This window comes from Hyla sarda, chromosome 4, assembly GCF_029499605.1.
Source record: "Hyla sarda isolate aHylSar1 chromosome 4, aHylSar1.hap1, whole genome shotgun sequence".
NCBI classification, from domain to species: Eukaryota; Metazoa; Chordata; class Amphibia; order Anura; family Hylidae; genus Hyla; species Hyla sarda.
This window is the reverse complement of record NC_079192.1, coordinates 210,121,646-210,148,684: the sequence shown is the minus strand read 5'-3', so window position 1 is coordinate 210,148,684 and position 27,039 is coordinate 210,121,646. Positions and strand designations below refer to the sequence as shown.

General features: G+C 42.8%; 1 long non-coding RNA gene across 1 annotated transcript; it reads left to right on the top strand.

Annotated features, from left to right (window-relative positions):
- On the top strand, window positions 1–27,039 carry LOC130366970 (uncharacterized). Its single transcript, XR_008892019.1, has 3 exons — window positions 1–176; window positions 15,936–15,968; window positions 26,878–27,039. It is a non-coding gene; the product is annotated as an uncharacterized LOC130366970 (long non-coding RNA).

Below are 27,039 nucleotides of genomic sequence, written 5' to 3'. Positions count from 1 at the left end.
TTGAAGGCACCATGGTTGAGAAACACTGACATATATATGGAGAGATAGAGATGAGAGAGAGAGAGAGGGAAGTGAGCCCGGACAGGCTTCAGATGACATCACGCCCGCCGGGCCACTCCCCGTTCCACCCTCGCACACAGCAGAAGGACTGAACAGCCATTGTGAGGGGGAAAAAGGTGTTTATTATAATTTAAGTAGATATAACGACAGGGATAGTGTTAGTGAGTGTCAAGGACAGATGTGGGGGGGGGGGATTAGGGACAGTTTAGTTGATGACAGTTACTCTTTAAGACTTGAATGGTCACTAACCTTTTAACAACCATAGTATACAGTTGTAGCAGCTGCCAACTGTATTGCCTCATGCTGTGCTGTTTTCATGGCCTGCTATGCTATTGGTGTATCTCCTTACCAAAAGTACTGTACTGTATAGTAAGGTTACAGGGGCTGCCACAGCTTGAGACTGCTGAGCTGTTGTACCCAAGTAAGGAAGCCCCAGCCTCTCCTGTATGGGGGTTTACAGTCTTAATGGACACTAAATTTCATATGCCACTGGGCATGTGTTATGTATAGCCAGTACAGACTTTATAGTACAACTCTAGACCCTTGCTGGAGTCATACAGTCTGCTTGGACTTTGCATCTGCTCTGCACACTAGTGTGCAATGGTAACTACATTTATCACCTTTACAAACAAGTCTGTGGTCGCTATATCTTTAATAAAAATTACCAGTGAATATATTACTTTGTAATATTTTTTTTTTAAGAAAAATGCCTCTTGCTGAATTTATCAGGTCCCTCTCTTCCTCTTCGCATATACTCATCCTTCAGTACTAACAAGATGGATCAGTAAGTGTTATGTATCACCCCAATGCTTGATTCACAGTTTATCCTGAGCAGAGTGCTGTTCTTTAATTACTTCTATGCTGCTGCTACTTCTTATGAACAGCTATAGAAATGAAGAAGAGTGTATGGGAGAAAACAGCAGATAATCTCTATCCATTAGCCCATGGAAAACTAAAAATGGAGCCTGCAGAGTGAAAAACTGGGGGGAAAAAATATATATATACCGTATTTATCGGCATATAACACACATTTTTTAGGCTTAAATTTTTAGCCTAAAGTCTATCTGCGTGTTGTAGGCCGATAAGCCGCTGCAGTTCAATGATTTAAAGCGGACGCTTTAAATCAATGAACTGCAGCGGCTTTTGCAGGTCCAGAGACCTGCCGTCGCTGCCCGATTCTCTGCCACTGCCTATTCTGGGGTCCAGAGACTGCCGGAGCCGCTGCCCCCATTGCCTCCCCCATGCCCGCTTATTCTGACCCCACAGAAGCCCCAAGGAAAGGCAGGGGGAGAGAGGCCGTCGCTGCCCGCTTCTCTCCTCCTGCCTTTCCTGTGGTCTAGGCTGCCGCCGCTTCTCTCCCCCTGGCTATCGGCGCCGCTGCCCCATTGCAGGCGCCACTGCCCCATTGCCTCCCCATCCCCGGTTTTATAATTACCTGTTGCAGGGGTCGGGTTTGCGCGGCTTCTGGCTCCAGTGTGGCGTCTCCTGCGTCGTTGCTATGCGCTGTGCAATGACGAGTGACGTCACATTGAAACGAGACGTCACTCGTCATTGCGCCTTGCAGCGCATAGCAACGACGCAGGAGATGCCATACCGGAGCCAGAAGCAACGCGGACCCGACCCCGGCAACAGGTAATTATAAAACCGGGAATGGGGGAGGCAATGGGGCAGCGGCACCGACAGCCAGGGGGAGAGAAGCGGCGGCAGCAGGGCTCTAGACCCCAGGAAAGGTAGGGGGAGAGAAGCGGACAGCGAAGGCCTCTCTCCCCCTGCCTTTCCTGGGGGCTTCTGTGGGGTCAGAAACAGTGTATCAGGGTATACACATGCACACACACGCACCCTCATTTTATCAAGGATATTTGGGTAAAAAACTTTTTTTACCCAAATATCCTTGGTAAAATAGGGTGCGTGTTATAGGCCGGTGCGTGGTATACCCTGATAAACACGGTATATATATATATATATATATATATATATACATATACAGTATGTTTTATAATTGCCATAGATAGTGCTCACCCTTATGGACATACACAAAAACTTATCCTGAAAAATATATTGAAATATTAATTATTATGTAAGGTCACAGTGGCTAATTGGTAATTAAGGGATATTCTGGATATTCTTAAGACTGTAATAAAAATTCTCCTTCACCCTGGATCATAGCTATAATCAGCTCTAAGAAACCACCTTACATGAGCTCCAAATCTTTTTTGACATAGTCCCCAGCACCAAGTATTAGTGTCTCCTGCAGTAGGAAGCACTGCTTACTAAGGACAATCTATCAAAGGCTTAGCATTTGGATGTCTGAGACTCTCCCCTAGAAATAAACGGATGTTGTGGCATCTGCATCTCCAGAATACTCAGAGAGTTGAAGATTCTCTGTGATTTATGTAGATTTATTTTAAGACTGTTGTGGCAGAAACTGGTACATATTGTACTTTATTTATTTATCTATCTTCTCTAAATAAATGTTTTAGTTTTTTAACTGCATAGACTCTTAGAATAAATGTAATGGAGAAAGATATGTTCTATAATATATAAACATATGGGCGTGCCGCAAAGAAATGAAGAGAGTCCAGCTCACCTCCCGTGTCGTGCTATGCACGGACCGGTGCCCGGCCAGGCGCCCCGGATACTGGAAATGAAGAAGGAGTCCAGCACTGCAGTGAAGGCAGCTTTATTGAGTGAGGAGCAAGCAATAAAAGCACACTAGTCAGACATGTTTCAAACGCGAACGCTCTTCCTCGGTGACATCAGTGTGAGCACAGGTGAGCCATTATATACCCAAATCAAAGGGTGGGGCAAAATGAAACAATGCCCATGTACCTGGCATCACACTGATAGACAGGGATCGAGGTATGCAGATAAAATGCACATACAAAATACAAAAGATGTATATATAAAAAGATGTATATATAAAAAGTGTATCAAAATACATGAGTAAAATATATAATACCACATACCAAAATGCTGGAAACTAACAAGAGGGTAAAAGGAACAAGACAAAATATGTGAAATTAATAATGGAACAATAGTTCCCGTCGGATATTTAATCCTGTGGGACTACGTGTTCCTAAGGTAAACTGCCAGAAAGCTTCTCTGTCAGCTAATTTTTTCCTAATACATCCTCCTCTAATGTTAGATTTAACAAGTTCAATAGCATAGATAGTTTCATCTTGCCCCACCCTTTGATTTGGGTATATAATGGCTCACCTGTGCTCACACTGATGTCACCGAGGAAGAGCGTTCGCGCTTGAAACATGTCTGACTAGTGTGCTTTTATTGCTTGCTCCTCACTCAATAAAGCTGCCTTCACTGCAGTGCTGGACTCCTTCTTCATTCCCATATGGGCGTGCCGTATGTTTTTCATATGATAGAACATATACCTCTCCCTTACAAACTGATTAAAGTCATTGGCCCTGATTTACTATTGTAAACCCAACATGTTGGATTGTGTGCCAGAATTTGGCACATTGCGCCACAAATTGTGTCTGCACCAGAATTTGCGCCAAAAAATTTAAAAAGTCAACCAACCCTCCATTTTACTCAGAAAACCCCCCAAAAAGGGGCATGACTGCTGGGAAAAGGGGGCATGTCCCCAACATTTAAAAAAAAATACAAACATGTTTACTGAGTTTTACACAGAAATGTGGTGAATTTGAGCCCTGTTAAAGCTCACAAATCAGAGCAGTTGTTAAAAAAAGCAAAATGTAGAGAAAAGTGCAAATCTTATGGAAACCTTAGTAAATACCGTGAAAAAAATACCTGTAGGGAATTAAAACCCACAAAGAAAACTACTCTCCACTCTTAGTAAACTGTGTAACTCTTATATATCCTTGAGGACTACAACATATTGGCCCTTACTAATCTAAAACCCGACTAGTTTTTTTTTTAAATCTAAAACCCGACTAGGTTATTTTGGCGCATAGTGGGCCTCATTTAATAAGGCTTTTCTGAATAGATTTTGTAGGGTTTTTTAGTGTTGCATGTGTCGTGAGCCAGAATTTATGATAAAAAAATCTAAAAAACCCTAATAACTCTCCACTTTACTCAGATAACCCCACAAAGGGGTGTGGCCGAAAAGGGGCACATCTCCAAAAACCCTACATTTTCTAAAGAAACCTACAAATTTGTAATGAAATGTGGTGGATTTGAGCTCTCGAAAACCCGAAAGCTCAGACCAAAAAACGTGAGGAGAATGGCCAAATACAAGGTGCAATAGAAAATACCATGGAAAAATACCTGTCGGACCCAAAAACCCACAACGATAACTACACTCCACTCTTAGTAAATGAAGGCCAGTGTCTGCGACATGTTTGCACCAGTCTGCGCCAATGTGCTACAAAATCTGACAAACCTGAGATTGCAGTGCGAAAAGCCGAAAAAGGGTCGTGTCTGTCACAAAGGAGGCCTGGCCAGACCTAAAACCCGACCTATTTACCATTGAATTTGCTGAAAATCCTGTGAATAAATGGCTGGACATTTCCACCTAGAAATAGTTGGTCAGAAAATGTTCCCGACTTGTAAATCTGTGAATCCCCAGAGTAAAAAGAGGGGAATCCTACAAGTCAGAACCAATATTTCACACTAGAAAAAACCCAACACTAAGTAAATGAGGGAATTTTTTTACTTCCTCCCATGGGTATATTAGTTTCAATTGCTGTAAGTAAATTTGGCACGTGTGAAGCCAAAATTCGGGTGCATAAGAAAAATTCTAGTACATACATTCTAGGCATATAAAACTGCCAACTGGTATGGCTGGGGTTACCCTTTTTGAGGTTGGTTTAGGAGCTATGTTGTCCATAGCTTTCAGACTTTGCACTAGCCCATGTTGTGTCACTAGTGCATAGAAAAATATGGTGGCAAAATATTGAGACTGAAAATGTAATTGGTCAGAATGACTAATTTTCTGTAATATGGGATATAAAAAATGATTTTGATGTATAAGAACTTTTATAATGAAATTGTATGTTCAAGACCACAATATATGGCATTATATTAAGCATTGCCTCTGCTAAACCTGACAAATAAACAATCATTTCATCAAAGAACTTTGAGGGAGCTGTACAACAAGATATATATCAAGGCGGTTGTGGCTGCAGCTACTGTACAACAGGTCATAGCAAACCAATGATAAGAAGATCTTGCATTTATAGCCAAGAGTCAATTATCCTGCCTCAGTGATGTTTTTGTGCTTACACATGACAGAATGCATTACGTTAGAGCTTTAAAATGGAAACCAGGACATCCTTGGGACATAGCTAAATAAGTAATTTCTTTCCTTACTTGGCATCATTTTATTTTGCTTTGCAATACCACTTATATAGATTTTAATGTACTTTTTATAAACTCTCTTTGTACACATTTCACTTAGAGGGCTTATCTGGGAACATATTTAAAAACAGCGTATATATTGTGTTCTGATCATTCAACGATGAAATTATTCTTCCAAACCTTGTCCTTACAGAAGACTTTTCAAAATAAGCTGTTGTAAGGGGTGTGGTTTGCCATGCAGCAAGAACGGTTGCACTGAACCAGTGCTCCAACTCAGGCTTCTGCTTAATAGGGGTATAAATGCTTATCCAATTGGCGAAAGGAGGACCAGAAGAGCCAAAAAGCCGCCAGCACCTCAGCTGGACACTTTGGTGTCTATTTCTAATTTCTTTCACCTGCTGTTGAGCCTCCCAGAGTCTGGAGACAAGAGGGCTTGGTCGTCCAAGATGGTGTAGGCAGCTCCCACAGGGCCTGCCTCCTCTTCCACTATGCCAGCACTGAATAGCAGTGGAGGCTGTGCAGAGTGAGGAGGCACAACTTCTTTTTCACTGGAGCCCCTTAAATATTACCCTTCCTTCTATAGACATTGCTAATATCCAATGGAAACACGCATTTTTGTGATAGCAGCAATATATTAAATATTTGTGGGTCCATATTCATTACATATTGTGGGTCGTGCCAAGTCTCCTATACCTTTTTCATATGGGCCCAGTATTTCTCCCTCCTTGGTTTTCTCTGAAACTAAAAATATTGTTCTGTTCTTTTATCTAGGCATGGAAACCCTGCAAAATGGCCAAGGAACTGTTGGTCCGTAGGAAACAATCTGGAGCCCTAACAGTCCCGGACTGTTGCTTCTGCTATGTAGTTACAGCTATGACATTGCTATAAATGGTCCCCTATTGGGACTATAAAAGTGTAAAAAAAAAGTTGGGAAAAAAAGTGAAAAAGCCCCTCCCCAATAAAAAGTTAAAGGGGTGCTCCAGTGGAAAACTTTTTTTTTCTTTAAATCAACTGGTGCCAGAAAGTTAAACAGATTTGTAAATTACTTCTATTAAAAAAAATTGATCCTTCCAGTACTTATTAGCTGCTGAATACTACGGAGATCCTATATACACACTTGAACACATAGTTCATATGGTAATAGTAAACTTTATTGAAACATGTAATAAAAACAATTAAAAAGGGACAGTATAGCCAGACATAACTGGAGTTAGTGAGGTAGGTAATGTATCATTAATTGGCATAAATGCAATGAAGCATAACTAGTCCTAACTAAAGAGTAGGGCCACCAGTATAACCAAAAATGAGTCATACATTAAAGTCATGCAATAATTACACAGATATCAATACATAAATATGGAGGTCTGTTACGCCGAGCGCTCCGGGTCCCTGCTCCTCCCCGCAGCGCTCGCAGAGTTCCTCTCTCTGCAGTGCCCCGGTCAGACCCGCTGACCGGGAGCGCTGCACTGACATTGCCGGCGGGGATGCGATTCGCAAAGTGGGACGCGCCCGCTCGCGAATCGCATCCCAAGTCACTTACCTGTCCCGGCCCCCGGCTGTCATGTCCTGGCGCGCGCAGCTCCGCTCCTTAGGGCGCGCGCGCGCCAGCTCTTTAAGATTTAAAGGGCCAGTGCACCAATGATTGGTGCCTGGCCCAATTAGCCTAATTAGCTTCCACCTTCGCTCCCTGGCTATAATACCTCACTTCCCCTGCACTTCCTTGCCGGATCTTGTTGCCTTGTGCCAGTGAAAGCGTTTAGTGTTGTCCAAAGCCTGTGTTTCCAGATCTCCTGCTATCCATATTGACTACGAACCTTGCCGCTTGCCCCGACCTTCTGCTACGTCTGACCTTGTCTCTGCCTAGTCCTTCTGTCCCACACCTTCTCAGCAGTCAGCGAGGTTGAGCCGTTGCCAGTGGATACGACCTGGTTGCTACCGCCGCAGCAAGACCATCCCGCTTTGCGGCGGGCTCTGGGGAATACCAGTAGCATCTTAGAACCGGTCCACCGGCACGGTCCACGCCAATCCCTCGCTGACACAGAGGATCCACATCCAGCTAGCCGAATCGTGACAAGGTCACTAGGAAGATGCCCTCCAGCGAGTGTTCAGGAGGAAAGGGGAGCAGCAATTGAGAGCCCAGATAAGACTGCGGGATAACAGTCGACACCCGCACGCCCTGGGCACAGTAAAGCAAAATGCATATGGAGCTTCCCCACTCACAAAACACAGGCTGGGAGACATAGACAGTGTACCTACCCACACAACACCAGCACCCCTACGTCGTTTCGCCGTTTGGCTTCCTCAGGGATAAAAAGTGATCAAAAATGCGCTATTTTGGACTTTGGAATTTTTTTGCACGTACACCATTGAACGTGCGGTTTAAAAAGTGGTATATTTTTATAATTCGGACATTTCCGCACGTGGCGATACCACATATGTTTTTTACTTTTATTTACACAGTTTTTTTTTTATTCTTGGAAATGCCGGGTGATTCAAACTTTTATTAGGGGAAGGGATAATTTAAAGGGTTAATGATTTTTTTACACTTTCTTATGCAATATTATAGCTCCTATAGGGGGCTATAACATTGCATTAACTGATCTTTAACACTGATTGATGCATCTCCATAGGAATGAATCAATCAGTGTTTTCGGCCATTGATTGCTCAAGCCTGGATCTCAGGGCGCAGGAGAAGGTAAGAAGACCTCCTCCTGTGCTACAGCTGTTCGGGATGCCGCAATTATGCCGCGGCGACCCCGAACAGCTCCCTGAGCTAGCCGGGCACTTTCACTTTCGTTTTTAGCCACGCAGCTCAGGTTTGAGCGCGCGGCTAAAGGGTTAATAGCGCGCGGCACCGCGATCGGTGCTGCTTGCTTTTAGCGGCAGGTCCCGGCTTCACGATATGATGCGGGTTCGCCGTGTGACCCCGCTTTATATCGCAGGACTAGGATTCATGACGTACGCGTACGTCATGGGTCCTTAAGGGGTTAAGTGGTTAAAAAACTTTGTGTTTCTTCCTCTCCTATCATAAATGTAGGTCTATAAAATTCTCATAGATACATACATAGAATATATATATTTTTTGTGTGTCTGCTTGGGAGAATTAAAAACAACTTTCTCTCCATTCAGCTGAACTGCTGCCTTCACATTATGCAACAAATTTTCAATATTCTGTAAGGCACAGGAAACAAATGACAAAGTCCTGTCTCATTGGTATAGAGGCCCTGCTGTGATGCATAATATGTATCTGTGTACTCCAGATCTGTGCTGGTGCTGCGAAGGGGCTGGAGAGATGATGTGTCACATCTGGTGGCCCTATGCCCTGCTACTGTCTTTTTGGAAGAAAGTTGTGACACTAATGAAAACAATTTACGGCTCGGGGTGGAGCCATCCCAAGATCCTAAAATGCTCCTATTATCTTTTTTACCACTTTCCCATAAAGCACCCTCTATGGTATTAGCCCATTTCCTTTTGATGGCGGCCTGCACAGTCATACCATGGAGGTGGAAAGAAAAACCCATCCTCCATCTCTGTTGGATTGATACAAATGATACTTTTCCTCTGTAAAGTGGAGGAGCTCATTGCAGATATTAATGGCTGATTAGACCGTTTTACAGCTATCTGGCAACCTTGACTATAATTTTTATACACCAATAAGTGCACTAGGCACAAAAACAAATAACCCCCAAAAAACAATTATTCATAAAATAGTAAATAATTTCATTTAATCAGCAAACAATGTATATATTAAAAACATTAAATAAAAAGAAAGCAAAGACAGAAAAAAATGTGTATGCATATATGTGGATACTGGGGGGAAAGTTCTGTTATAATGTATAATCTGTATGTCTGCTAGTAATATGCCTGCTACATAATTTCACTCATTAGAAAAGTGCAAGGTAACAAGAACACATACAAGGACAAAATGTAGCCTGATAATAAAGAAAGTGCATAAATCTAATTCAAAAAAGCTACTAAGGTGCACAAATGCCATACAAGTGTTGACTAAAATAGGAGCAGAAACGAAGAGGGAATAATGAACAAAGACCCAGCAGATACATACAGAGCCCAGGACTCACCTTATCCCCACACCAAACCTCCAACGCGTTTCGCTGGGAGAGGCTTTATCCAGGAGAAGCTTGGCTATTTGTTGAGTCCCCAGAATATCGCCTTTCACAATAGCCGTTCCTGGTTTTCCTCTAAATCAGTGTTCTCCTCTTCTTGATTCTCTTTGCTCTTTTTTCATTATGGTGGCTAAGAAATCTCATATAGTGGCGTGTCAACTGGTCCTGAACTGTGTACTGGTTTCATTGTTTCCTGTTTTTGCACTTGTTTCTCCAGTTTTGTGCTGGTGGTCTATAGCGATTCAATAAATGTTGTTATTGATCCATTTTGTTTTAGACCCTTTCTTCACGGGTATTCAATTCCCTAAACTCCTCAGGGCTATTTTACAGTTTTTATTAATAGCCTGCTGTATCAAGTGTACTGTCATACAACTCATATTACCAGTTGTATTTACCCTTTACCATACTTTCTGTTACTATATCCCACTTCTTTGTTTTCTTTCATTTATGTTTAATAAAATCTTCTTGAATATGAAAAATTAAGCTGTTGTGTATATACATGAATGAGCGTGTGTACATATATATTGTGACGACCCGTCTTGGGGATTAGCTCTGGGATCGTCCTGGACCACACCACAGGATGCGTTTCTTCTCAATAAACTGGCAAACAAATGTTTATAATGCGAATCTGGCACCTTGCCAGTTTTATTAGACAGGTTGCAGGGAAAAAAAAAAAAAAAAAGCAGGAACAAAACAAAATCCTAGACCGTCTGGTCACTGACTAAACAGATCAGCTTGTCCTGACTAACAACCACTGAGCTTCCCTCAGCCAGTTAAACATATGTCCCCTGCACCCTTCTACTCACAATTCATGTCACTCTTTGAGCCACTCATAGCTCGGGCTGTGTACTCCTCAGCAGGCTCTGTCTCTTCCCTACAGCCCACATGCTGTCTCCTAGGAAGAGCCCACATTAGACTGAGTCTCCATCTCATATACACACCTCCCTTCCCTCCTGCCTCATTACTTAAGAAGCAGGTGAGAGCTTCTGCAGGGTGAGCCAAGAAAATACACCCTTTCCTTGCCACACTGCCACAATATATATATATATATATATATATATATATATATATATATATATATAAATATATACACATAATAGCAGTATGTCTGGCCTTTATATGGACTTGTAAGAGACATTTTTCATGTTTTCTCCTTAGTAAGCTCCATCTCTTATTGTTGGTTTCCCCTGGCCTAAGCAGCCTTCACTTTCTTATACATAAAAAAATGATGTTTTCTAAAGTTCAGTTAACCTGCCTGGTGGATGCTAAAGTTTATTCTCTTGGTATCCAACAGGCAGGGCTAGCCCTACAATGGGTCCCACTGGGTCCATTGGACCCAGGTGGTACCTTCACAGGGGTGGCAAATTGCCGGCCCGAGAGGACTAAGCCTGATCGGGCAGTCACTGAGGAGCAGAGATCCCCACACACACACATTATAATTACAGTGACTGCCCTACCAGCACCTGCTCTGTATCTTCGGAAAGCTGGAGGGGAAGGACCTGGAGTGATGTCACAATCATGTGATCAGTGCATGTGGGTGGGGGGGGGCAGAGGTCAGCAGGAGAGAGTATGGTGACTGATGGACCTGTGAGGATGATCATGTGATAGGAGTGGGTGGGACTTTACAGGAGAGGAATCATTTTAGCTTAATCCCTTAAGGACATGCACCATAAATGTACGGCACTGCATAGCATCATTTTGCGCACATCGCCGTTCATTTACGGAACGGCTGTGATGCGGGCGCAGGAGCTGCGCTCGCTTCTTTCCCAGCGGGTCCCAGCGGCTGTCAGTGACATCAATACATTCACACGGGTGGGTTAACAGTAAGCTTCCTGCTTCAAGTATGAGCTGCGGCAAATTTTTTGCCGCAACGCAAACTCCTAACGGGAAACACACCTGCCCGTGTGAATGTACCCTAAAAACACTACACTAACACATAATAAAGGGTAAAACACTACATATACACCCCCTTACACTGTCCCCCCCAATAAAAATGAAAAACGTATTGTACGGCAGTGTTTCCAAAACGGAGCCTCCAGCTGTTGCAAAACAACAACTCCCAGCATTTCCTGACAGCCGCTGACTGTCCAGGCATGCTGGGAGTTTAGCAACAGCTGAAGGCACCCTGTTTGGGAATCACTGGCGTATAATACCCCTATGTCCACCCCTATGCAATCCCTAATTTAGTCCTCAAATGTGCATGGTGCTCTCTCACTTCAGAGCCCTGTCGTATTTCAATGAAACAGTTTAGGGCCACATATGAGGCATTTACGTACTTGGGAGAAATTGCACTACAAATTTGGGGGCTTTTTCTCCTTATGAAAAGGAAAAGTTGGGGGCCACACCAGCCTGTTAGTGTAAAAAAATGCTTACTCTAACATGCTGGTGTTGCCCCATACATTTTATTTTCACAAGAGGTAAAAGGAGAAAAAGACCCCCAAAATTTGTAACACAATTTCTCCTGAATGCGGAAATACCTCATATGTGGACGTAAAATGCTTTGCAGACGCACAATAAGGCTCAGGATTTAGAGCGCACTATGTACATTTAAGGCCTAAATTGGTGATTTGCACAGGGGTGGCTGATTTTACAGCGGTTCTGATATAAACGCAATAAAATAAATACCCACATGTGACCCCATTTTGGAAACTGCACCCCTCACAGAACATTGCAAGGGGTATAGTGAGCCTTAAAACCCCACAGGTGTTTGATGAATTTTTGTTAAAATCGGATGGGCAAATAAAAAATAAAAAAAATTCACTAAAATGCTAGTGTTACCCTAAATTTTACATTTTCACAAGGGAAAATAGGAAAAAGGCCCACAAAATTTGTAAATCCATTTATTCTGAGTAAGAACATACCCCACATGTGGATGTAAAGTGCTCTGCGGGTTCACTACAATGCTCAGAAGAGAAGGAGCACAATTGTGCTTTTGAAGAGAAAATGTGTCCGGAATTGAAGGCCATGTGTGTTTACAAAGCCCCCATAGTGCCAGAACAATGGAAACCCCCCACATGTGACCCCATTTTGGAAACTACACCCCTCATGTAATGTATTAAGGGGGGGCAGTGAGCATTTATGCCCAACAGATGGCTGACAGATTTTTGGAACAGTGGTCCGTGAAAATAAAAAATGTAATTTTTCATTTGCTCAGCCCACTGTCCCAAAGATCTGTCAAATGCCAGTGGGGTGTAAATGCTCACTGCACCCCTTATTAAATTCTGTGAGTGGTGTAGTTTCCAAAATAGGGTCACATGTGGGTGAGTCCACTGTTCTGGCACCATGGGGGGCTTAGTAAACGCACATGGCCCCCGACTTCCATTCCAAACAAATTCTCTTTCCAAAAGCTCAATGGCGCTCCTCCTCTTCTTAGCATTGTAGTTCGCATGCAGAGCACTTGACGTCCACACATGGGGTATTTCCATACTCAGAAGAAATGGGGTTACAAAAATTCCTATTACCCCATGTAAAAATGTAAAATTTGGGGAAAAACCAGCATTTTAATGATTTTTTTTTCATTTATACATCCAACTTTAACAAAAGGGCGTCAAACACCTGTGAGGTGTTAAGGCTCCCTGCACCCCTTGTTACGTTCGCTGAGGGGTGTAGTTTCCAAAATAGTATGCTATGTGTTTTTTTTTTTTTTTTTTTTTTGCTTTTCTGGCACCATAGGGGCTTCCTAAAGCAACATTCCCCCCCACAAACCATTATAGCAAAATTTGCTTTCCAAAAGCCAAATGTGACTCCTTCTCTTCTGAGCATTGTAGTTCGCCCGCAGAGCATTTTACGTCCTAACATGGGGTATTTTTATACTCAGAAGAGATGGGTTTACAAATTTTGGGGGGAATTTTCTCCCATTACCCTTTGTAAAAATTGTAAATTGGGGGGGAAAATTGCCCTTCAGTGAACATTTTTTTTTCATTTACACATCCGACTTTAACGAAAAGTTGTCAAACACCTGTGGGGTGTTAAGGCTCACTGGACCCCTTGTTACATGCTTTGAGGGGTGTAGGTTCCAAAATGGTATGCCATGTGTTTTTTTCTGCTGTTCTGGCACCATAGGGGCTTCCTAAATGTGACATGCCTCCCAAAAACCATTTCAGAAAAACTTACTCTCCAAAATCCCATTGTCACTCCTTCCCTTCTGAGCCATCTACTGCGCCCGCCAAACACTTGACATACACATATGAGGTGTTTCCTTACTCGAGAGAAATTGGGTTACAAATTTTTAGAGGATTTTTTTCCTTTTACTCCTTGTAAAAATTCAAAAACGGGGTCTACAAGAACATGTGAGTGTAAAAAATGAAGATTTTGAATTTTCTCCTTCACATTGCTGCTATTCCTGTGAAACACCTAAAGGGTTAACACACTTACTGAATGCAATTTTGAATACTTTGAGGGGTGCAGTTTTATAATGGGGTCATTTATGGGGTATTTCTAATAAGAAAGCCCTTCAAATCCACTTCAAACCTGAACTGGTCCATGAGAAATTCCGATTTTGAACATTTTGTGAAAAATTGGAAAATTGCTGCTGAACTTTGAAGCCCTCTGATATCTTCCAAAAGTAAAAACATGGCAACTTTATGATGCAAACATAAAGTAGACATATTTTATTTGTAAATCAAAATAAAAATTTATTTGGAATGTCTATTTTCCTTAAAAGCAGAGAGCTTCAAATTTTTTCAACAAATTTTGGAATTTTTCACCAAGAAATTATGCTAGTATCGACAAAATTTTACCACTAACATAAAGTAGACTATGTCACAAAAAAAATTCTTGGAATCAGAATGAAAGGTAAAAGCATCCCAGAGTTATTAATGTTTAAAGTGACAGTGGTCAGATGTGCAAAAAACGCTCTGGTCTTACAGTGAAAATTGTCCTTGTCCTTAAGGGGTTAAAATTATAAGTGTTACACATCCACACATTTATTTGGTGTAGGATGTCAGTGTGGTACTTGTGACCATCCTCCATTGTATGCGCATTATGCTGGGGATTGCCTATAGCAATGGACCACAAGTTCAGGACCTCCACCCTAGCATAGGTGCACAACTGCACTTGGGGTTGAGCACCTTATTCTTATGCACCCTTTTTATCATATTGGGTAGCATCAAAGTTTCACCTGTGAGGCCAGCAATATATTACCCAACCAGGGTGGGGCTTGTAGCCTGTCTCCCCCCTCCCATTGTTTGTGTGCTCTGCCACATTGGAGGCAACCGGGGAGCAGTCTAGAAGTCGGCCCTAATGCTGCTGTAATTTGGTTCCTGGTTTTGCTTATCTGGCATAGATAGGTTAGTGTTAGGTCCCATACCACTTGAGAAACTTTGGCGTTGATGTGCAGGCTCAGTTATGTCCTTCATATAAGGATACACTGGCTAATTCTATATCAGTTTTGAGGGTTAGCTAATGTCATTGTTTACATCTACCACAGTAGTATACCTATATTCCTGTTCTTTTGTAAAATTACACATCCACACATGTATCTGGTATAGGATGTAATTGTGGAACTTGGACCGTCTCCAGGCATCCTCCATTGTATGCACATTATGCTGGGAATTGCCCATAGCAACGGACCACAAGTGCAGGACCTCCACCCTAGCGTAGGTGCACAGCTGCACTTGGGGTTGAGCACCTCCTGCCATTTCAGACCTCGTCAATGTAGTTGTTTAACGTTAGGGTATAAAAGCAGTGTAATGCCGGTGTTTCACATCTGCCAGTGTACTGTGTGTCCTGGTACTCACCTACACCAATGCACATTCTCTGCTTCACATCTCCACTGTAGGCCCCAGGCTTCCTCCTTTGGAGTCACTACTGCTGCTTCTACCATTTTTGCAGTTCAAGTACAACTCTCTAAGGGTTGTGGGCAAACTTAAAGGGTCAGTACGGGCTTCTCTATAATATCTCCTCTAATACCACATATATAAGGTTGGTCAACCCATCTCCTGATGCCTGAGCAATAATATAACTTGTTTACTTGTGAAGGTGTCTGTTCTAATCTGTTCTAATCTGCCGTGGTCCTCACCTAAGCCTTTTTCCTGACTCTGTCAATGCCTGATCTTGTTTAACCTTGGTGCTTCTTCAGTGTTTCACCTGTACTGTGTACCATGATTGTGTTCTAATCAAACAGACTGAGCTTTGCTATAGCACCAACTCAGCTCTGTTTCTTAGTATTGCTTTTGCTTTGCTACTACCACCTACAACATCAGCTCACCCCTCCTGCCTTTATCCTCAGTGTTCTCCACCATGGTGTTCTGGCCAGCCATGCCAGCTGGAACCATTCTTGTGGTAGCGACCTTGTATTTCCCCTCCAGTAGTACAGCTTCCAATGCAGAAGCAGGATTACTACTACTGGAGCAGTATAAAGGGAAAACTAAAGGAATACTGGGTACTCCCAAGTCAACCTGTAAAGTGACAAAGTAGGTCCACACCAGTTGGAGCATTACAAACAAACTCTAAACTGTCCTTTTTTTTCCACAGCCAGGTGCAGTTCAGCACAATAAAAGGTTGAAGGTAAGGTTAAAGAACCTTAACATGTATAGCATACATAAAGGGAATCAACACAGTAAAGTAGGAAAGTATCTTCAAAAGAAGAAAAACTACTAAAAGAGGACATTGCTTCAAATAACAGGGGCAGAGGTTTATACAGTAATATCAGGAAATATTACTTTACTGAGAGAGTAGTGGATGCATGGAATAGCCTTCCTGCAGAACTGGGAGCTTCCAATACAGTGAAGGATTTTAAGCATGCATGTGATAGGCATAAGGCTATCCTTCATATAAGATGGGGCCACTATTGATAGTATTCAGAATATTGAGCAGACTATATGCTTCTTATCTGCTGACACATTCTTTGTTTCTATGTTTGTGGCAAACAATGTTACCCCCTTAAGGACCAAGCCCATTATGACGTTAAGGACCAGAGCATTTTCTGCACATCTGACCACTGTAACTTTAAGCATTAATAATTCTGGGATGCTTTTACTTATTAATTTCATTCACAGATCGTGTCTCGGGAAACGCCCAATTTAGAAGCAAATTCCCATAGCAAACCTCTTCTAAACTGGGCGTTTCCCGAGACACGTGTCATCAGAGATTACTTAGACAGAAAAGAACAACCTAAATTTCAGAAGCTCATAAGTACTGAAAGGATTACGATTTTTTAATAGAAGTAATTTACAAATCTGTTTAACTTTCTGGAGCCAGTTGATATATAAAAAAAAGTTTTTTTCCTGGATAATCCCTTTAAGGTTTTTCACAGGAATGGCAGATAAGAGAAGGAGAAAATTTAAAATCTTCATTTTTACACTCGCATGTTCTTTTAGACCCATTTTTTTTTATTTTTACAAGGGATATAAGGAGAAAAAGCCCCCCCCCCCCAAATTTGTAACCCAATTTCTCTTGAGTAAGGTAATACCTCATATATGGATGTCAAGTGCTCTTTGGGTGCACTAGAGTGCTCAGAAGGAAAGGAGCGACAATGGGATTTTGAAGAGTGTATTTTGCTGAAATGTTTTTTTGAGGGTAATGTCACATTTAGGAAGCCCCTATGGTGCAAGAACAGCAAAAAAAAAAACACACATGGCATACTATTTTGGAAACTAAACCTCTTAAGGCAAGTAACAAGGGGTACACAGGTATTTGACACATTTTCGTTTAAGTCGAATGAGTAAAGGAATTTTTTTCTCACTCACTAAAATAGGAGAAAATGCCCCCAAATTTGTAACCCCATTTCTTCTGAGTATGAAAATACCCCATGTGTGTACATAAAGTGCTCTACAATGCTCAGAAGAGAAGGAGCCACATTTAGCTTTTGGAAAGCAAATTTAGCTGAAATGCATTTAGGCTGCCCCCATGGTGCCAGAACAGCAAAAAAAAAAAAAAAAAAAAAAAAAAAACTCCACATGGCAATTATTTGGGAAACAACACCCCTCAAGGAATGTAACAAGGGGTACAGTGAGCCTTTACACCCCACAGGTGTTTAATAAATCTTCGCTAAGTTTGGACGTGAAAATAAAAAAAAACATTTTTTCAACAAAATGCTGGTGTTACCCCAACTTTTTGGGGTAATCGGAGAAAAAAAATTACCAAAATTTGTAACACCATTTCTTCTGAGTATGGAAATGCCCCCTATGTGGATATAAAGTGCTTTGCGGGTGCACTACAGGGCTCGGAAGAAAACGAGCTCCATTGGGCTTTTGGAGAGAGAATTTGGTTGGGATGGGGATATGGATTTTATCAGTGACCTAGTAAATATCTGTGGTGTCCCGGTACCGTATTGCATACCATACCTTGGTTAGGGGTCCCCAAAGTCAGAGTTCCTAGTAACTGTGGGGTTCCGTTTCTTTAGTCATCCCCTAGTCCCCCCTCATATAGTTAATATATTGCTAAAATAAATGTAAATACTGTATAGAAAGTGTATACTTACCTTGCATAGTGTTGCAGGGCCTGTGGGTCATGTGACTGTAATTTAGTCTCTATGGTAGATAAAAGGACATTTTGGAGGTTCTGGGTCATGTGATACCCACAATGCCTTGTAAAGCTGATTGACAGATGTTGGCGACCAATCCTAAATTGGCCAGCCCCTGCCCATATAAGGGAGCTGCAGCCAATAGTTGCTCTCTTGGGTTGCTGACACTTCATGAGGAGAGACCTCCGCAACTTACAACGACTGCTACTAGGCCACAGCCTGCCGGCCTCAGCTCGAATCAAACAGTGAGTTCTTACAAACTTCCTCGCTACTTCTAGCAAGGACCCTGGAGGTAAACATAACCCTAAATCCAGCGGGTCTGCGCATACTAAATCCTACTAAGCTAAAGAACTTACAAAAAGTCCCAACCATACGTCAATCTCAGCTAAGCTGTACATAGACTTTGTTATAAAGACTGTTCCTGTATTCGCATGTTACAGAAAACCTTCAGTAAAGTTTACGCAAGTTGTCAGCAAAACTCTGGTTGTGGACAGTACTTTATTCTGCATCTACCTATCGCTCTTGGGAAGGGTGGCGATAGGCCAAGCCATAAAGCATTTAACCCTCACCCTGGCGTCACGACTCACAGCAACACCCCAACTGCCATACAACCCCTCCCAAGGCACCACATATCTAACTCCTGTCCAAATTCATTATATCTTTCATTAAACTGCATGCACATAAGTAAATCACACAGACACACATTGTAAGTGTTAACATACTTATAAAGTTTATTGGCAATCCTCCAGTTTATATAGACATTGCAATTAGCATAAGTTCCCACCCTCACTAGGGAGGTGAGTAAAGCTTTGGCATACCATATAAGGTATGCTTTCTCTGTTAGGTTCTTTGGGAAAATTTTTAGGTGTTGGCTTTAACAGGAAATTCCTCTACACGATGGGAGAAGGGAAAGCAAAGAGCAGAGTAGCGTGGGGGATGGGCTTTGTCAAATAGTCTTTTTATAATGCATACACACACACACAACCAAAAACCAAACCACAACCAAAATAGGGAGGAAAAAAAGAAAATTGGATATAATGTCACACCAAACTCCAAAAATGGTCTGGACAAAATTATTGGCACCCTTTCAAAATTGTGGAAAAATAAGATCGTTTTAATCATGTGATGCTCACCTGGGACAAAGTAACAGTTGTGGACAATATAAAAATCACACCTGAAAGAAGATAAAAAGGAGAGAAGTTCACTTAGTCTTTGCATTGTGTGTCTGTGTGTGCCACACTAAGTAAGCATTGACAACAGAAAGAGGAGAAGAGAAGTGTCTGTAGACTTGAAAACCAAAATTGTAGAAAAATATCAACAATCTCAAGGTTACAAATCCATCTCCAGAGATCTAGATTTTCCTTTGTCTACAGTGCGCAACATTATCAAGAAGTTTTCAACCCAGTGGATGGAAGGGAAAAACTGATGAAAGGTGTAAACGCAGGATAGTCCGGATGGGGGATAAACAGCCCCAAACAAGTTTTTTTTTTTTTTTCCGTTTATATCAGAACCGCTGTAACCAGCAGCCAGCCCTGTGCAAATCACCTCAAATGTACATAGTGTGCTCTCACTCCTGATCCTTATTGTGTGCCTGCAGAGCATTTTATGTCCACATAATGGGTAACTCTGTACTCATTGGGGCAACATCAGGACGTTAGTGTAAAAAAATAAAACATTTTTGCAATAACATGCTGGTATAGACACCAACTTTACCTTTTTATAAGGGCAGTGTTTCCTCAACAGGGTGCCTCCAGCTGTTGCAAAACTCCCAGCATGCTTGGACAGTCAATGGCTGTCCGGGAATACTGGGGTTTTTGTTTTGCAACAGCTGAAGGCTCCGTTTTGGAAACAGTAGAGTACAAGACATTTTTCCTTTTTACCCGGGGGTAACTGTATAGGGGTATGTGCATATGTAGTGTTTTACTTTTTATTTTGTATAGTGTAGTGTAGTGTTTTTTGGGTACAATCACATGGCGGGGGGTTTACAGCGAATTTCCTGCTGAGAGTTTGAGCTGCAGCAGAAAATTTGCTGCATCTCAGCTGTTGCAAAACTACAACTCCCAGCATGGCCTTTGGCTGTCAGTGGATGCTGGGAGTTTTAGTTATGCAACAGCTGGAGGCACACTGGTTGCAAAACACTGAGAGTTTGTTACTTAACTCAGTGTTTCAAAACCAGTGTGCCTCCAGCTGTTGCAAAACTACAAATCCCAGCATGTATGGTCTATCAGTGCATGCTGGGAGTTGTAGTTTGCAACAGCTGGAAGCACACTGGTTGCGAAACACTGAGTTAGATAACAAACTCTCAGTGATTTGCAACCAGTGTATCTTCAGCTGTTGCAAAATCTACAACTCTCAGCATACACTGACCGCCGAAGGGCATACTGGGACTTGGAGTTATGCAACAGCTTGAGGCACACTTCGAAAACTCCCAGGATGCCCTTTGGCTGTCAGTGCAAGCTGGGAGTTGTAGTTATGCAACAGCTGGAGGCACACTGGTTGCAAAACACTGAGAGTTTGTTACTTAACTCAGTGTTCCGCAACCAGTGTGCTTCCAGCTGTTGCAAAACTACAACTCCCAGCATGTACGGTTTATCAGTGCATGCTGGGAGTTTTAATTTGCAACAGCTAGAGGCACACTGGTTACGAAACACTGAGTTAGGTAACAAATTCTGGGTTTCACAACCAGTGTGCCTTCAGCTGTTGCAAAGCTACAACTCTCAGTATGCACTGACAGCCGAATGGCATGCTGGCAACTTGTAGTTATGCAACAGCTGGAGGCACACTACTACAACTCCCAGCATGCCCTTTGGCTGTCAGCGCATGCTGGGGGTTGTAGTTATGCAGCAGCTGGAGGCACACTCCTTCATAGAAAAATGTGCCTCCAACTGTTGCATACCTACAACCCCAAGCATGCACAAACTACCAGGGCATGCTGGGAGTTGTAGTTGATCATTCTGCTGTTGCATAACAACAACTCCCAGCATGCCCTTTTGTGCATGCTGGGAGTTGTTGCTAAGCAACAACAGGAGGCAGCCTTTCCTCCTGCTGCTGAGCTCCCTGGGGTCCTTCATCGTCGCCGCCGCTGGTCCTGGGGCTTTGATTAGAGATGAGCGAACTTTTAGGGTTAGACAAACACTCACTGCTCCAAGAGGGTCCAGGTTCCGACTTGGGTGGCCGCAATTTTGGCCTGTTTTCTTCACCCTGTGTAGAACTTGACTCTCGACGGTATGAAGAAGATGAAGAACTTGGTTCTTTACTGTACGTAGAGGATGATGCACTTGAGTCTTTGCTGTACTCAGAAAATGATGAATTTGACTCTTTAGGCTCCTCCTCCTTGGGTACGCTGGTGGAGGCTTTAGGAGCAGACCTTTTCGGCCTCAAGTTGAAGGGATCAGACTCCCAATTCATTGATGGGAAATATTTGAAAGGAAGCTGTGTTGGGGCTGTTGGTCTGGTGACCACTGCAACCCATTCTCCACGAAGGCTCTGGACGGGGGTGTACTCCACAATTTCACCCACCTCCAAGGTGTTGAACTTCTTATGGAGATATGGCCTTTGCACTACTTGCCGGTTTACGAGGATGGTCTGCCCAGTGTGGCAGTCAAGGAGTGTCCCATAACCTCTGACCTTTGCTAACTTGGCCACAGTTGCTCTTCTCCTTTCCAATGGCCCCTCTCCTTCTCGGGGGTGATCCCATTTACAGATGTACAATGCCTCCATTTCTTTGGTATTTTCTTGATACCGCACTCTTTCTTCATAAGGCAAGTGAACGTGCTTTGGAGCATAAAGTTCCTTGTGTCGGGCCTTTAACTTTTCCATCAATTCGGCCAGCTCGGCTTCTTGACTGGCCCTTTCCCTTTCTGCAATTGGGATTGGTGGGAGTGCTTTCCCAGGTAATGGTTGAAGTACTCTGTGCATGTACACGATCAGCTCCGGCTCATCTCCGAACACCCATTGCGGCAATTTTGGTGAGCACGGTCGTGCACTTGGCAAGCTTGATTGAGGAATGACCTCAGGGCTGGAGGAGTAAGAATAGGCCGCCTCTGGCGGGGTACTCACAGCAGACTCCTCCGACGGGATCTCGGCCCACGAGCCCCAGGTCCTGTGGTGAGGGGACAATCTCACCGGTGATGCACCTCCAGGTGTCCCTGCACTGTTCGCTGGAGGTGTCTCTGGCCAATCGTCGTCATCATCAGGCAGTGGGGGAAGATTGCAGGCCCCCTCTTTGTTTAATGACAACTGCTGCAGACTGTCAGCAAGCTCTTGAAAAAGTTGGGCTGCGACTGCCACAACTTTCCGTGTTTCCGGTGCCATTTTGCCAACTTGACCACGTGGAACGCTGCTCTCCGCCATGTCTGTATTCTCCGGCTCTCTCTGCAGACTGGAGAGGTTGCTCTGTGTGGCGTCTTTTATAGTGGGCTTCTCCAAAATGGCGCTGGGCAGGAAGGAAGCTATCGGTGCAGCCCCGACTTCCGGTCCCTCCAGAAATGACTCCTGCATCTCTGAGTTCCCTTTCGGCTGGGATACAGCGACTTGGCGTCCACGCCCAGGGCATGGCGCAGCGCAGGCTTTCTTTGCGTGCTTTTCCGGCAGCAGTTTGGCTCCGCCTGTGCCGACCGGACCAGAGGATCGCAGCATGAGCTCATTACGCAGTTTACACATTTTAACTGTAGACAGATCTTCGCCTCCCCCCTTACTTTTCTCTTGGCCCCCTTGTATGATGCACCACAAGCACCGTTCCTGTACACAGCACCACATGAATAAAGTTATTTTCCTAGGGGGAAGTACACTTTCACCAGTGGCAATAGCAGGCACACACCCGAATCCTGTTCGTGACACCAAAACGGCTTTGTGGTAGCCCTTGGGGGGTGTATGGTAGTGGTGGTATGGTATAGGTATATAAGGGGTTAATGTTAACCCTAGAGTTTGTGACGCCATGCTGAGGGCTGGTATGCTGAATCAGTGTTCCGGCCTATCGCCGCCCTTCCCAGTAACGATAGATGCATAAAATAACGGAAGGTCCACAAGGAGATTTGAACTTGAACTTGAATAACGTTTACTGAAGTGCTTGCAATATTCACGGCACAGTCACAGTCTCATACAAACAGTCCATTGGTTACTTAGCGACAGGCAGTAGTTGCGGACCTTGAGCTAGACAATAAGTCTCTTAATTTAGGAAGAGATTTGCAGATCTGTCCGGATTTAGGGGAGGTATTAGGTCCGGAGATGCTGCCGAGTGTTTGGGAGGTGATACACTCTATAATTATAATTGTTCAGCCATTGCCGCAAGGCTCGGGCCTAACTCACTGCGATTACTGCTGTACAGGTCTTACTTGCTTGACAGCCCACGAGGTAAGAGAGAGAAACATGCCCACCGCTCCCTTATATGGGCAGGGGCGTGGCGAATCCGATTGGTCCGAACGTCTGCCATTCACCTTACATGGTGTGATGGGATTGCTTACGTCACGGGGCCTCCTAAGGTCCTTAAGCCAAATACCATAGAGTTCACCTTGTCACATGACCCGCAGGTCCTGCAATGCTAATGGAAACAAGTAATTAACCATTTATCTACATATACTATGCTATTTACATTAACCTATGCATAAATTACTGATTTATACATTAGAATAGAGTCGACTAGGGGTAGACTAGATTACAGGGATCCCTACGTCCTAGGGACTCTGGCTATGGGGACCCACAAATAAATAAGTACCGTATAGAATGCGGTACTGGGAGACCACATAATGACATGTGGATCCGCCATCTTAGGTGTCCTGGAGCCTGGGCCGCTGTAAAATGGAGTTTAATGATGCGATTTGCACAATAGAATCATGGCAATATTCGGATTTGTTGTGAATCGAATAAATCCTAAAATTCGTAACAAATTCGGGTTCTTCTGCTTCAATTCGCTCATCTCTAGCCTTGAACCCGCTCTCGCCCTCCGGAATAGGGGCGAAGCGGGTGCCGAATCAAGACGATCATGAGGAGGCACCAGTGTCACCTCACTCCTGCTGGTAAAGGGTGATCGGTGCTGTCTCGGATGGCACCTATCAGCCTTATTTTCCGGGTCACCAGGGACCCGATTGACCCGAAATTGCCATTCTGAATTGATCAGCGAACCCTAGGGCAGGCATCCTGTTCCATTCACCGTCCGGTTACTGGCGGTGAACAGAAATGTCCAGGTACGGCCTGGGTTCTTAAGTCCCAGGATGCCAGGGCATACCTGTGTGCCCTGTGTCCTGGATGGGTTAAAGGGGAACTCGCGTGGAAACAAGAGGAAAACAAATGTTTATTTGTCAAGAATATTTATTTTTCTACTTAAAGAGTTTAAAAAAACTTTTGACATGTTGTCCCGACATGTCACAAATGTTAATCGCAATTAGCCTTACTTCTCACATAACTGTGATTGCTAGTTATAAACCGCAGAGGTGTGAAACATCACACTTGACAGTGGAGGAATGAGGCAGTTGTTGTGGATACATTATTTAACCCCTTAAGGACGCAGCCCATTTGGGCCTTAAGGATGCAGAAAATTTTATTTTTACGTTTTCATTTTTTCCTCCTCGCCTTCAAAAAATCATAACTCTTTTATATTTTCATCCACAGACTAGTATGGGGCTTGTTTTTTGCGTGACCAGTTGTCCGTTGTAATGCCATCACTCACTTTACCATAAAATATATGGCGTAACCAAAAAAATACTATTTTTGTGGGGAAACTAAAAAGAAAACAGCAATTTTGCTAATTTTGGAAGGTTTCGTTTTCACGCCGCACAATTTATGGTAAAAGTGACATGTGTTCTTTATTAGTGTTGCTCGCGAATATTCGCAATTCGAATTTTATTTGCTAATATCGCATATTCGCGAATTCCCGAATATTCGCGAATATAGCGCTATATATTTGTAATTACCAATATTCATTTTTATTATTATTTTTTTTTCACAGTACACATCACAGTGATCATCCCTCTCTGCTTCCAGCTTATATGGTGTAAGAAGGCTCTAATACTGCTGTGTGAGACTGGTGTGCGAATCTTCGCATATGCGAAAGTTTGCATATGCTAATTTTCGCATATGCGAATTTTCGCACATGACAAGTTTTGTATATACAAATTTTCGCATATGTTAATTTTCACATGCGCGAATATTCGCATATGCGGAAATAAAACGAGACTATTACGAATATGCGAATATTCGCGAATATGACGAATATTCGTCCATATATTCGCGAATATTCGCGAATTCGAATATGGCCTATGCCACTCAACACTATTCTTTATTCTTTGGGTCAATACAATTAAAATGATGCCCTTGATAACATACTCTTCTATTACTGTTGTGCTTAAAAAAAGTCACAAACTTTTTAACCAAATTACTATGTTTAAGATCCCCTATTTTGAAGACCTATAACTTTTTCATTTTTCCGTATAAGCGGCGGTATGAGGGCTAAGTTTTTGCACCGTGATCTGTACTTTTTTATTCATACCATATTTTCTTATATAAAACTTTTAATGCATTTTTTATTAATTGTTTTGGGAATACAAAAGCTGCTATTTTGGACTTTTTTTTTTTTTACGTTCACGCCGTTCACCGTACGGTATCATTAACATTTTATTTTAATAGTTCAGATATTTATGCACGCGGCGATAACAAATATGTATATAAAATATTTTTTAACACTTTTTGGGGGTGAAATAGGGAAAATGGGGCAATTTACGTTTTTATTGGGGGAGGGGGGTTTTCACAGTTTTTTACTTTATTTTTTTTAATTTTTTTACTTTTATTTTTACACTTTAATAGTCCCCATAGGGGACTATTTAGAGCACTCACTCGATTGCTAATCCTGTTCAGTGGTATGTATAGGACATAGCACTGATCAGGGTTATCGGTCATCTTCTGCTCTGGTCTGGAAGACTCCCGGAAGACAGCGGAGGCAGGTGAGGGGACCTCCGGCTGCCGTGCTGGATGATCGGATCGCTGCGGCAGCGCTGCGGGCGATTCGATCATCCAATTATGCGACCGCGATGCTGCAGATGCGGCATCTGAGGGGTTAATGGCGGACATCCGCAGGATCGCGGGTGTCCGCCATTACCGGCGGGTCCCTGGCTGCGATCCACAGCTGGGACCTGCCGCGCATTATCCCGGCATTGCTCCGATGCCCCCGGTTATGCTTAGGACGTAAATGTATGTCCTGGTGCGTTAAGTACAGCATCACCAGGACGTACATTTACGTCCTTCGTCGTTAAGGGGTTAAAGGGCATTTTCTCCTGTGTCTGGATACACTGGGATTTTAGGTATAAAAGCTTGAACCTGATGGATCTAACCATGACTATGGTAACGTTACCTACACTGGCATGTCAATACTATTGAAGTAGTTAGTAATTGGTAAATAATTGTATAAATTACTGTACCACCAATTCATCCATCCAAGTACTCATAAAAAATTTTCCCTGAATACATGTAAAGAAATTATGACAAATTTTGTTATGAATATTGCACCAGCTTTTAAACTGCTGACCTGTGACTCATAGAAAAGACAACAGATGTGTCTCCTTCCCACAAATGCTAATTTCATTTCAATTTCTTGAATTAATTCTCACATTTTACAAGTAGGTTTTCATACTCATTGTTCCAATAATTCAACCTCTGAATAGCTGAGGCTTGGAAAAATAGGACTGAAGAGAAATTGTTGCTTCACAAAGAACTATAGAATTGAGCCAATCCAGCCCTTGTAGATAAATTATTGACATTTAGCTCCCTGTTGTTGTATAGTATAACTTTCAGTATAAGATTTGCCTAATGGAAAGATCAATAATAGGTTGTGCACTTGTAAAATATTTTTACATAACAGATTCTGCAACATATGCCTGAAAACACTTGTGCCACCTTGTGGCCTTTTGAGAAAATAGGTCTTTTCACAGTATTATGAATTATGGATACTGATTCTTTTTACAGATATAAAAGCAACAGCCTCAGCTATAAGAACAACTGCTGAGAAGAATATTTCTCAAGAACCTACTTTTAAAGAGTGGGACTAGCTGTAATTCAGTGTGGATTTGCCAACAGCTTCCGTAGTCTGCAAATGAGGGGAGCCAAAGGAAGCCAATATGTTCAACA